A 9,019-nucleotide genomic window follows, 5' to 3' on the forward strand; every position below is an offset into this window, starting at 1 on the left:
AAGGGGCTCAGCCCGGCCCGTACCCTCTCCAATCCAGGACCCCTCGGGGGATATCCAACTGCGAGTTTAGGCCCGATCCTGCACCCTCTTGCAATCCGGGACCTTTGGCTCCTAACCGCTCACCTACCTGCCTGTCTGATTGCCCCTAACTACTCTGCCTGCCGCCTCATGGCCCCCAACTGCCCTCCCTTGCCAGCCTCATGGCCCCCAACTGCCCTTTCCTGTTGGCCTGATCGCCCCTAACCACCTCTGTCTCAGCCCCCACCACCATGGCTTTGTCTGGAAGGAAGTGGGACATCCGGAAGATGTCCAGTCTCCTGGTCTAATTAGCATATTACCCTTTTATTAGTATAGATTTCCCCTAACACATCCATCAGTCTGGTCTCTACAAAGATTAGAGTTAAGAATATATAGAGTCCATGTGTACAGATGCAGGTGTCTCCTCTGTCTATACCTGTAGTCTCTTTCAAAAAGCGTTAATTCCACCCAAGCTTGTAGCTCAGTTGGTTAGAGCCACGTCTTGATATACCAGGGCTGTGGGTTTGATCCCTGGTCAGTGTACATACAAGAAGCAACCAATGAATGCATAAGTAAGTGGAACAACTTGAGGTTTCCCTCTCTCTCATTCTCTCTATGTTCTCCTCCCTAAAATCAATTCATAAAATTCTTTGTCTTTTACCAGGAGATATTAGTACAAAAATAAAAGCATGAATCCCCCCATTTTCCCCCATGGCTTGCTTAAATAACAATATCCTATTATTGTGTTTGTAGGATTAATAAAAGAATGGTTTTGTTGATTCAACTATCATTTTGCTGTCTTAAATGCATTGCAAATGCTGAACTTATTCAAAGGTATTTATTTTGAAGTCTTACTAATGAAATTTGCTCATGAAATAGCCATTAAATCTTCCAAAGTCTCTGAGAAAGAGTCGAATGTTTCTATTTTTAAGTAAAATGTCTGTGAGAAAGCAAGTATTTCAATTATTTCCACTAACTTTCATCTTGGAGAATAATAACTAACAGCAAAAATAAGAAAAAAAGATCAACAACGTCTCTTACATTCATCCTCATCTTTCTAATTCAAATTGCCTTCTCTTGTGTTAAGAGTACCTTCAAGTCCCTTGATACCCTTAACACAATTCCTAACTGGTTTCTTTGCCTCTGGTATCTCATCTCTTCTAACTCATCTAAACTTCGTTACTAAGACTCTGACTTTACCAGCTCAATATTTTGTAATACCTCCCCATTGTCTATTTATTGAAGTCTAACCATATTACTCTGCTTCCAAGATATGAATATGCCCAAATTACCATTCCAGCCTTCCTAGAATTTACTGCCTTACTATTACTACTTACTTTTAAGAATGCCCTGCTCCAGCAAAATCTGCTGAAGAGTTACACGCTCCTTCTCTACCTATCAGAGTCTACTCAGAATACAAGTCCCAGTCAGAATGCTCCCCTCTCTACTCTCAAGAAGCAGCCTTCTCCTCATATATCAATTCATCATCCCTGTTGCTCATTCTTATATAACTCTCCCATTCTATTCTCTGTTCTAGTCATGCCAATCTTACCTATCTGTAGTGTAAGGGTATTGAGACAGGAGAGATTTATCCTATTTCAGTCACCTCTTCAACAACATGTGACAGTGACTTGCATAAGTAGTGATTGAACTGATGTTTGAGACATTCAGTTGGAGCCTAAAGATTAGGAAATTGACAGAGCACCTGCCTTCTATTCTCTAGTCCCAATTATTTTTTTAAGTGAACCAAACAGTTAAAATGACCAAGTATTTCTGTTTCCCAAAATACATGGCCATGAAAAACAATCTCTAAGTACAAAATATAATACAAACTGGTGAATTTATTTATTCCTAAGGGGCCTTAATTCTAGGTCCTACTAATAATCCAGTGGAGAATTTCCCGGGAAAGGCCACCCAATTATTGTATTTACTTTTCTGAGCTATTCAGTGTTACTAGAAGGCATAAATTAATTTCAATAAATAAACAAAAATTGAGTTGGTAATATACTAAGCAAATGTTTCACTGACCTTCATCTTAAGAAGAAGAAAAGCAAAGCAAATGAGCACTTTTTATATATAATAACATGTTCTAATTCAGGTGCTATAAGTGTGGCAAAAACTGAATTAACTATGTCAGAAGATGGATGACTTCCCATTAACTGCATTCTATAATAATGTTAAGAATATATTAATTATGAAGGCTTTTCAATTCAATTGTCTATAAACAGAAGAGGTTAAGTCAATTTTATGTACTTCAAAGATTTTTTGACCAGGCTGCTACAGTAACACATGAATAATTAGGAAATTGATTACTTTAAAAAATTACTTTCTCCTATACATCAACATGTCCTTTCTCTCACTCTTTTATTCTTGTTCTCTCACTTGCTTTCTGTCTGTGTTTGTACATATAAATAATATACATGTATTTAAATAAACATGCACTTAAATACTCAAGTTTAATACATGTCTATAAAATATAATAATAATTATACTTAGAGATATTTTTCTATAACTAACAATAAGTGGAAGCATGGAATGGGCTGGGCTAGTCATCAAGTATTATGAAATAACTACAGGCCTGGTGCATAAAAATTGGTGCACTCAGGGAGGGGGGGCAGTCCTCAGTCCAGCCTGCACTCTCTCGCAGTCAGGGACCCCTTGGGGGATGTCCACCTGCCAGCTTAGGCTAGCTCCCCGGAGGATTGGGCCTAAGCTGGCAGTCAGACATCCCTCTGGTAGCCTGGGAGCCCTCGGGGAATGTCTACCTGCCATAGTCAGACTTCCTTAGCGCTGCAGAAGAGGTGAGAGAGGCTCCCGCTACCACCATTGCGCTTGCAGCCCTCAGCCTGGCTTGTGGCTGAGCAGAGCTCCCCCTGTGGGAGCGCACTGACCACCAGGGGGCAGCTTCTATGTTGAGTTCCTGCCCCCTGTGGTCAGTATGCATTATAGTGACCAGTTGTTCCTGGTCATTAGGGTCAATTTGCATATTACCCTTTTATTATATAGGAGGATAGAACATACTAGAAGATAATTTCTACCTTATACTAACCAAGATATTATAGATACATCTTTTTACAGTTAATTTTCATTATTTGTGGATTCCTTATTTTTGAATTTGCCTACTCACTGAAATTTATTTGTAACCATTAAGTCAATATCTGTGGTGCTTTTAACAATCATTCACAGACGCAAACAGAGCATTGAAAAATAAGTCACCTGACATGTCCCCACCTAAGATTGAACAAGGCAACTCTGCCTTCTTGTTTCAGCTTTCATACTATAAACAAGTGTCCTTTGCAAAGTTTGTTTAATGCCATGTTTTTCACATTTTCGTCCTTTCAATCAGTGATTTTACTGTCTAAATGGTCATCAGGAGTGCTGTCTAGTGATTTTGCTGTCTAGAGTTCCTAAGCACAAGAATGCTATGCTTTATGGAGAAAATATATGTGTTAGATAAGCTTCATTCAGGCTTGAATTATAGTGCTGTTGGTCATGAGTCCAATGTTAATGAATCAACAATACATATTAAGTAAAATGTCTTTAAATGAAAACACATGCAAAACAAAAATGTGTATTGATCAGTTAACAAAAATATTGTGACCAGAGACTCACTGGAACATAACCCTATATTTCCCCTAGAAGCACTGGTTCAATTGTAGCTAATTCAGTATTCGTAGCACTTTATAGAATATAACTACCAAAAATAGAGAGGATCAACACACACAATACAATCACACACACACACACACACACGCGCGCGCACGCACATCTAAAGAGACTCACCAAATAGATTCCTTTCCGTTCCAATCTACAGAGAAAATACATAAAGAGATGTCTTTCACTCATGTCTATCTATTATTATGTCTCTCAATACAAAATGATAACATTAATCTATTTATTAAAACCTTACCTAGCTTCCTATTTCAATTTTAACATAATCCAAATTCCTTTCCACCATGGCCTATATGGCCCTACTTGATCAGGCCTTTTCTTATTACTCAGAACTTGTTTCATATCACACTCCCCCTCCTGTCCCACCACATCTACAACTTTGTCATTTCTGCTTTGAATGTTCCCTCTTCATCCCCAATATTTCCAATGCTGGTTTGTTTTCATTATTTAAATATTGACTTAAAAATCACTTTTACAGAGTTTTTCAGTAATCATCCTATCTAAAGAACCTCTTTTCTCCTAGTTACTTTTCTTCTTCCTTTCTCTTATATATTCTTAATACTGAATCTCTCTCTCTAAACTCAATTTATTTGTGTCTTTGGGATGCCCTCCCAGGCTCACCCTCAGAATATAAGCTTCAGGAAGAAAGGAGCTTTCTCTGAATTATTCACAGCTATATCTCTAGTACCTAGAACAGTGCCTGACATATAGTAAATGCTCAATAATCATTTATTAAATGAATCATTGCTCTGACTTGGCAACAAGTGAATGAATATCTGAATTTACAATGTTAAGCTTTGTAAGAGCTTATAGTGTCTCATGACAAGATAAACATATTATTAAGTAGTACAGAATGAAGTAGAATGAAGTGCCATGTTGATTAGGGAAAATTCTTGTGTACTAAACTGGTCAGGGAAGATATGTTTCAAGAATAGAATGGTGCTCTGTCCACATTCATGTCTGTCCACAGGAAGACACTAGAATGCTGCTAGATGAGCTTCTATAAGTTAAAGGGAGGAAAGTCACTCTATGACCAGGATGTGACTATCCACAAAGAAAACAAAATCCATATCATAGGGGACACAGATATTTAACTTAACAACAATTTTTTTTTATTATTTTAGATACTGGAACCTTAATCCAAATCCTGAAACATTGATTCAGTGGGGAACTTTTAATTTGCCAGATTAAAATAAGTGATTCTTCCCTCCCTGCCTTGAGGTGGGGGGTGAGGGGATACATCAAAAGTCACTTTTGCTACAGAAAGCAAAAAGAAGATTCTAATCTCCGAGAACAGAGAGGCCCAATGGAATATGTCTGACATTCAGGATAAGGCTTTCCACATCAATAATCATGGATGTTAATATATACTTTAAAAAGAATTCATTCAGTGTTTTTGTAGGGCAATTTCTATAAAGATACTGCCTATTATAAAAAATCTGGCCGAGCCCGAATCAGATTTTAAACCTTAGTAGGTCTTTTTTTATCGAGTCCTTATTATATTTTCATTTTTCTTCCTTTGCCTAACCTCAACTTTACAATGTCTACAAAATGATCATTTCAAAGATCATACTAAAATGTCAGTGTTATAGTCACTGTTGTTAATATGTTTGTTATCTTAAAGGTCAATTCCCCTGGGCCAAAAGTCTACATAGAGAAGAGATTTTAAGGTATCCAAGTCAAATATTCTTTCCAATTTCACTTATTCACCTATAGAATGGACATGACACTGGATAAACATGGGTTCTAACCAGCTGTGTGCCCTTGCACAAGTCCACTTGCCTTTCTAAGCCTCATTTTCCTTATCTTCACAGAAGCTGAAATAAGATAATTCTTCAGATCTCTTTTGGGGCTTTCAAAAAAGGCCTTCTGAATCTACTTGAGAGTGAAATATTAACAGACAAGAGATTAACAAATATTTCACACCAAATTCAACAGCATGCATTTTCTGAGAAAATTCTAATAATAGGAAACAAGTCCAGAGGAAGTACATCATAATTTGAACTTATATCATTTTAGGTAGCATCATTTCTGAACAGGCTAATGTAGCTAAATTGAACCTCCCACACAGCTGCTAAAATTTTATTAGTGGGAGAAAATGTCTAATGTGAAGTCTGAGTACTGTATAGGAACTTGTGCTTAAATTCAAGTGTAAATATAAGTAATGAGTAGATTTTTTCCCCACCTCTGAAATGTCACAGAGAATATTAAGAGAGCAAATTTATAGTCAGTCTTTAGATTTAACTAGATCAATAAATGATTAACAGAAAAAAATCATGATAACAAACTATTTTAGAACTGATTAAAAGGTAATATTACAGTATTTCCAGACAAAATATACTAGAAAGTGTGTAAGAATTAGTCTTTATGTGCTCATGGAGTTTGTAGAAAATATTACTATAAAATAGCACCTCAACTATTTAGAACATAACGTATAACAAATTCATTGCCATTTTATGGAAGAATCTGAAAAAAGTGTGATTGATAAAATAACAGAACCGTTATTTGCATGTTTTAAATCAACCACTTCTTAGCGCATTTATTTTCAGCTAAATGTGAATAGAGAATTTCCAGATTGCTATATTTAGACAAAGGTTATCCGTTATCAGAAGTTTTGACTGAGAAAGTATTTATCCCAGTGTGATAATGTCTTTTAAAACTCATGAAACTTCACCTAGGGCAATGAGATCAGATTCACGGTTTAAAAAAGAATATACCATATTATGACTAGTTGGTCAAATACGCTATAAAATAAAATATAGAACGACTCGTATCCAATTTACAGGGATACACTGGCACATTTCTTTCTATCCTTTGCAATACTTTTCACTAATTAAAGAAACCCAATATAGATTGACTTAAAAAATTCTTTGTCTTAAAAGAAACAGGTACAAACTTTGACTATACAAAAATCAAGGTAATTCCAATTGTATACATTTCTCCATTGTAAAGTTTTCCAGATTTTACTGGTGGAGATAATGCTCATATCCTTTTCCTATGCCCTGCTGGAGGATGGTGAATATCTTTTTGCTAGTTACATTCTAAAGCACACAGTAGATGCCAGGTGAATTGAATAATAAACATACTTTAAGACACAATGGGAAAATAAATTCACAAAAACATGAGAATTCAGTTTTAATTTAGTTCTTAAGATTGAAAACACTTAAAAATCAATATTTCTTAAAAAGTTGAAGGAGGTCTAAATTAGAGCTTTGAAAATAAATTTTTGATTCTTAACTAGTTTCTTGACCTCATCCAAGATATTTTTCCATTTCCCTAAAGGTAAAGAGAATACGGTGGTTTGTGAACTTGCCGAAAGAACTGTGTAAACTTAATCCTCATTCTTAATTCTACATAATTCTTAATAATTATTCGTAATTCTAAAGCTTATTGTGGTAAGTCCAGATATTTGTTAACTTGCTGTCAAGCCAGAATGTTTATAGGTCCTTTGGAGGCATCTTAAATACTATTTTTAAAGAAATCACTATAATTGTGTTTTAGAGAGCTATTCTGTTCAAATATATTTTAAAATATACAGAAAAACACACACAAAAGTCCTTAAAAATAGAATTTCTTGTAAGGCCTAGAGCTAAGGTCAGACATAATGATGTTGAAAACCTACTGAAGAAACCCACTACAGGTAGGTATGGAGCCTAGAGAGGAGCTGAAGAAAGAGTAAGGAGGAAACACCTGCCCCAGGGTATCTGCCCCTAAGCATTTTCTTCCTTTCTGTATTATTTAAAAAATTTTTAGCCACAGAAGACAAGAGTGAAATAATGTGGAGGGGGTGCAGTGGACGATGGGGGCAGGGATGTTGATGGGGAGGAGTCACTGGGGTGTAGCTGTAGTGATGGGAGGGAAAAAAGTAATGTGAACACAATACGTAAATACTAGTAGACACTAGAACAGGTCAAATATCAATGAGACCATCTGTGGGAACTATTGGATGCCAAATCTGATAAACAAAGTTGCCAAGAATGTGTGCTCATGTAAGAAGTCCTGCAGAAGCAAAGGTAACTATTTTCTTTGAGGATGAATGTGAATGTTTAGAACACACAGTGAGAATCATAGTCATAGATATAATTCCTTTGTTCTTGGGCGAATATATTTAAATACTAGAAGCCCGGTGCACGGATTCATGTACCGGTGGGGTCCCTCGGCCTGGCCTGCAAGGATCGGGCCAAAGCCATCTCTTTGACATCCCCTGAGGTGTCCTGGATTATGAGAGGGCAGTTCTCGGGCGACGCACCCCGGAATTGGGCTCCCTCCTCTCTGGTTCTGGGTGTCTCACCCAAGAATGAAGCTGCCAAGTCACCACAGCTTGGCAGCTCCTGCATTGAGTGTCTGCCCCCTGGTGGTCAGTTTGCATCATAGCTACTGGTCAAACGGTTGAACGGTCAGCCGGTCACTTAGGCTTTTATATATATAGATTGGTCTAAATGTTCTATTATCATCTTATAAATCATACATTGTGAATAGCATACATTAATGATTTAGTGTGTTCTTCTGCCATAATATATGTCCACATATAGATTGTGCCTTTCTCCACTGTTCCCTCTTCTTTAAATTCCTTATCTCTATGCAATATTTATAAATTGAGCTAAGAATTAAAAAATGAGAAGCTAAGTGTGCTGTAGACACTATATCTATCTCACAATTTTCACTAAAAGGAAAAATAAAATAGTTTAGGTGGTTGAACTATTTCCTGCTTTCTACACTTGGGAAGTGCAAGCTCTCACACATTGTCTGGCACCTAGTAGACACTCATAAATATTTATAGAATAAAAGAATTGGGAAAAACCTGGCAGCTATGCAGGCACCTGTCACTCAAGGCAATACCACTCACATTGACGGTTCGTTGTTCAGGGGAAATAGCTTCAATTCTCCATCTTACAGATTTAAGGGGTGATTGTCCACCCCAATTGCACATAAGAAACACATTGGCATTTGTATCTTTTTAATGAGATGCCTGGGTCCCTCCTAAGAGATTCTGATTCAATAATTCTGGGACAGAGCCTGGTGATCTCCAGTTTTTAACTGCTTTTAAGGCAATTTGATTTTACAGCCAGGTTGAGAATCACCTACAAGGAAATGAATTTCCTATGTTTGATAATACATAAATATGTAACTGTTATCTTTATTCCTTCAGTTAACCCCATACAACCTTTCTTTTCTTTTCAATATATAACAATACAGCCACAGAGGAAAGTAACTAAGCAAATAGCAAAGGATGGAATAAAGGAATTAGGAAACAAACAAAAGACTTATACAATCAAGAAGATTTGGAGTGGGGTGCAGTAAAAGGCACCTTCTATCGCAACGACATGGT

At 36.8% G+C, this 9,019-nt stretch overlaps 1 protein-coding gene across 1 annotated transcript in view; it reads right to left on the reverse strand.

The window, feature by feature from the left end:
* Nucleotides 1-9,019, reverse strand: part of KCNH8 (potassium voltage-gated channel subfamily H member 8) — a 272,605-nt gene that overhangs the window by 242,359 nt on the left and 21,227 nt on the right. The gene's annotated exons all lie outside the window — the stretch shown is intronic.

The sequence above is a fragment of the Myotis davidii genome, unplaced genomic scaffold (genome assembly GCF_000327345.1).
Source record: "Myotis davidii unplaced genomic scaffold, ASM32734v1 scaffold962, whole genome shotgun sequence".
Classification (NCBI taxonomy): Eukaryota; Metazoa; Chordata; class Mammalia; order Chiroptera; family Vespertilionidae; genus Myotis; species Myotis davidii.